The sequence below is a fragment of the Heteronotia binoei genome, chromosome 15 (assembly GCF_032191835.1).
Source record: "Heteronotia binoei isolate CCM8104 ecotype False Entrance Well chromosome 15, APGP_CSIRO_Hbin_v1, whole genome shotgun sequence".
In the NCBI taxonomy this organism is placed as follows: Eukaryota; Metazoa; Chordata; class Lepidosauria; order Squamata; family Gekkonidae; genus Heteronotia; species Heteronotia binoei.
In genome coordinates, this window is record NC_083237.1 from 1818397 (window position 1) to 1823255 (window position 4859).

Genomic DNA, 4859 nt, shown 5'->3' on the forward strand with positions numbered 1-4859 from the left:
GCCGGGTGCCGTCGGGGCGCCTCCCCCCTCCCCCGCCAGCGCCCGCGCATCAGACGGGGCGGCCGCCTCCAGCCGTCGCGCCCCACGCCTGTCCTTCAGCGCCGCCGACCAGCCAGGCACCCAGGGAGGGAGGGCGGCGCCGGCGAGCCTGCTGCTGCTGCTGGTGGCGGCGGCGGCGCGGCGAGGCGCGGGTGCCAGCACTGGGGACCCGGGGGGAGCGAGCGCCGAGCGCGGCCGGCGGAGAGGGGAGGGGAGGGGAGGAGAGGACGGCCAGGGAGGGAGGGAGGGGAGGGCGGAGGCGGCGGCCGGGAGGGAGGGAGGGAGGGGAAGACCTCTAGGAAGGGAGGGGAGGGCTACGAGGGAGGGGAGGACGGCCGGGGAGGGGGGGAGGGGAAGACCTCTAGGAAGGGAGGGGAGGACGGCCAGGGAGAGGAGGATGGCCAGGGAGGGAGGGGAGGGCGGAGGGGGCGGCCAGGAGGGAGGGGAGGATGGCCAGGGAGGGAGGGGAGGGCCACGAGGGAGGGGAGGAGAGGGCGGAGGGGGCAGCAGGGAGGGAGGGGAGGACGGCCAGGGAGGGAGGGGAGGGCGGAGGGGGCGGCCGGGAGGGAGGGGAGGACGGCCAGGGAGGGGAGGATGGCCAGGGAGGGAGGGGAGGGCCACGAGGGAGGGGAGGAGAGGGCGGAGGGGGCAGCAGGGAGGGAGGGGAGGACAGCCAGGGAGGGAGGGGAGGGTGGAGGGTGCAGCCTCTCCCCCGGCGGCCGGGAGGGAGAGGAGGGCCACGAGGGAGGGGAGGAGAGGGCGGAGGGGGCAGCAGGGAGGGAGGGGAGGACGGCCAGGGAGGGAGGGGAGGGCGGAGGGTGCAGCCTCTTCCCCAGCGGCCGGGAGGGAGGGGAGGTCCCTCCTTGGGAGGACGCCAGGAGGAGCCCCCCTCACCAGCCGGGCGTCTCAGCCGCGAGTGGGGGGCTCCCCACGGTCCACAGACCCGTCCCTCCCTGATCAGTGGCGCCCCCTGGCGGTCAAGAGGGCCGCCCTCTCGGTCTCAGAACTCCGGGGAGGCAGGGGCAGGAGGTTGGACTAGATGACCCTGGAGGTCCCTTCCAACTCTGTGATTCTGTGAAAGGCCCATGTTCCCATCTGCCTCTCTAGGGCCTTGCAGCTGCCTGCCTAAGCCAGGCCCTGCCGGGACATACGGAAGAGACGGAGCTGTGTGGCCATGGTAACCTTCTATGCTGGACTCAGTGCATAGCATGGAAGGCTAACTAGCCCCTTCCCCCAGCCTCACGAGGGATTCTCAGAGTTGCTTAACAAGCCTCGGGCCCCAATCTGGATCTAGCAGCATGTTTCTTCCCTAAACATTTAAAGGTAAACTTGATCAAGAGGGGCTCCTTGTTAGTCTGTCTGCAGCAGCAGAAGAGAGCTGGAGGGCAGCAGTGCCTCAAAGTCCAACAAAAGGGGTGGCAGGAGAGGAGCTTTCCTGAGTCACTGGTCACTTCTTCGGATACAGCTAGACCAGGGGTGGCTAAACTATGGCTCGGGAGCCACATGTGGCTCTTTCTCGCAGATTGTGTGGCTCTTGAAGCCCCCGCTGCCCCGGAGTCACTTCGCCAAACTAGCCAATGGCCTTGAGAATGCATTTAAAGTTAAAAGTTGCTTTCTTTCCACTCTCCCTCCCTACTCCCTCTGCCATCTATTTGCCTTCCTGCCTGCCTTCCTGCCCGCCTTCCTTCCTGCCTGCCTTCCTTCCTGCCCGCCTTCCTTCCTGCCCACCTTCCTTCCTGCCCGCCTTCCTTCCTGCCCGCCTTCCTTCCTGCCCGCCTGCCTTCCTTCCCGCCTTCCTTCCTTCCTGTCTTGTGACTCTCAAACGTCTGATGTTCACGTCTTGCGACTCTCAAACATCTGATGCTTATTCTATGTGACTCTTACGTTAAGCAAGTTTGGCCACCCCTGAGCTAGAATGTGTGAGTCCATCTATCCTATAGTTTGGGAAATGGAGGGATTTCAAATGCCAAATGACATTAGCAGGCGAATGACAAAGAGCAGGAACGACTGGATCATGTGTGGCATGCAGAGGGGCAGCAGGCGTGGGGAAATCAGCAGTGGCCATGCGACAGGAAACCTGGGTCTCTCTTTAGGCCACGTGGATGCCTTGCCTCCAGCTTCATTATCAGTTGCAATTCAGCAGTCTCTGTGGTCTTTCTCATTTGGGGAGCTCACTTGTTCTCATTTTGGTAATGAAGAACTGTCTCCTACTCCAGTCAGCCTCCGGACCCCAAATAAGCCCCAGGAGCTGCCCAAGGAAGCCCCTTGCTGGGTCCTGGGCACTGCTGCCTCCAGGCAAGAACACAGAAGACAAGATCCAGCAGGCAGCTTTGAGCACAGACGGATGCATTGGGCCGTGCTGTTAAGCACAGAAGAGAAGCCATGTTGGATCAGGCCAACAGCCCACCCAGTCCAACACTCTCTGTCACACAGTGGCCAAAAAACCCAGGTGCCATCAGGAGGTCCACCAGTGGGGCCAGGACACTAGAAGCCCTCCCAAGCACCCCAAACACCAAGAATACAGAGCATCACTGGCCCCAGACATAAGAAAATAAGAGAAGCCCTGTTGGATCAGGCCAATAGCCCATCCAGTCCAACAATCTGTGTTACATAAGAACATAAGAGAAGCTGTGTTGGATCAGGCCAGTGGCCCATCCAGTCCAACACTCTGTGTCACATAAGAGAAGCCATGTTGGATCAGGCCAATGGCCCATCCAGTCCAACAATCTGTGTCATGCAAGAGAAGCCATGTTGGATCAGGCCAATGGCCCATCCAGTCCAACACTCTGTGTCACACAGGGGCCAAAAAAACCCAACAACAACCCAGGTGCCATCAGGAGGTCCACCAGTGGAGCCAGGACACTAGAAGCCCTCCCAGTGTGCCCCCCCAAGCACCAAGAATACAGAGCATCACTGGCCCCAGACATAAGAACATAAGAGAAGCCATGTTGGATCAGGCAACTGGCCCATCCAGTCCAACGCGCTGTGTCACATAAGAACATAAGAGAAGCCATGTTGGATCAGGCCAACGGTCCATCCAGTCCAACACTCTGTGTCACACAGGGGCCAAAAACTCAGGTGCCATCAGGAGGTCCATCAGTGGGGCCAGGACACTAGAAGCCCTCCCACTGTGCCCCCCACAAGCACCAAGAATACAGAGCACCACTGCCCCAGACAGAGAGTTCCATCTACACCCCTGTGGCTAATAGCCACTGATGGACCTCTGCTCCAGATGCTTATCCAATCCCTTCTTGAAGCTGTTCTAGATGTGTGTGTGGGGGGGGGGGGGGGATTACAATCCAACGTGGTGTCACACAATGTGATCTATCTTGTGTTCACCCGGCAGCACGTTCTTGCAACATCTTTTGATTTTAAAAATACCTAAAGAAGTGCATCATGTGAGAGCTGCAGAGTGGAGTGAATCACGCAGAGGCGAAACCTGACATCCCTCTTCCCCCCTCTCCCCCCAAGCCATTCCATCTCTCCCCCAGCCCCAAATGGCTCTGGCTCTCCCATTAAATTCTCACAGATGGATGCACTGTCCCTTGCATGCGGGAAACAAGCTGGTGCTGGCAGCTGGTTGCCCCCCTAACCCCCTCGTCCAGAGTTCCACGTTCGGGGCAGCCCTCGAGCATCTCAGGGAGGGAGTGCGTGAATGCCCTCTCATGCTGGTGCGTGGGCCACATGGCTGGCACATGTCCTGGGAGTCCCTCCCTCCCAGAGCGGAGAATGGTGCATGGAAGGCTGGCATTTCAAGTCTCAGTAGAGGCTTTTCCAATGCCAGTTGGCACTGCAAAGGTGTCCTGGAGATAAAACTCAGCCTAGGATGGCGGTAGGGAATGCTGGTGGAAAGTGCCAGCGAGTTGCAGCTGACCTTAGTGACCCGTAGAGTTTTCAAGGCAAGAGGCGTTCAGAGGTGGGTCGCTATTGCCCTCCTGGCCCCACTGATGGACCTCCTGATGGCACTTGGGGTTTTTGGCCTCTGTGTGACACAGAGTGTTGGGCTGGATGGGCCACTGGCCTGATTCAACATGGCTTCTCTTATGTCTGGGGCAGTGATGCTCTGTATTCTTGGTGGTTGGGAGGGGGGCAACAAGGGGAGGGCTTCTAGTGTCCCTGGCCCCACTGATGGACCTCCTGATGGTGCCTTGGTTTTTTGGCCACTGTGTGACACAGAGTGTTGGACTGGATGGGCCACTGGCCTGATCCAACATGGCTTCTCTTATGTTCTTATGTGACACAGAGTGTTGGACTGGATGGGCCATTGGCCTGATCCAACATGGCTTCTCTTATGTTCTTAATGTGACACAGTGTTGGACTGGAGGGGACCATTGGCCTGATCCAACAGGGCTTCTCTTATGTTCTTATGTGACACAGTGTTGGACTGGAGGGGCATTGGCCTGATCCAACAGGGCTTCTCTTATGTTCTTATGTGACACAGTGTTGGACTGGAGGGGCCATTGGCCTGATCCAACATGGCTTCTCTTATGTTCTTATGTGACACAGAGTGTTGGACTGGATGGGCCACTGGCCTGATCCAACAGGGCTTCTCTTATGTTCTTATGTGACACAGAGTGTTGGACTGGATGAGCCATTGGTCTGATCCAACATGGCTTCTCTCATGTTCTTATGTGACACAGTGTTGGACTGGAGGGGCCACTGGCCTGATGCAACATGGCTCCTCTTATGTTCTTACGTGACACAGTGTGTTGGACTGGATGAGCCATTGGTCTGATCCAACATGGCTTCTCTTATGTTCTTATGTGACACAGTGTTGGACTGGAGGGGCCATTGGCCTGATCCAACATGCCTTCTCTTAT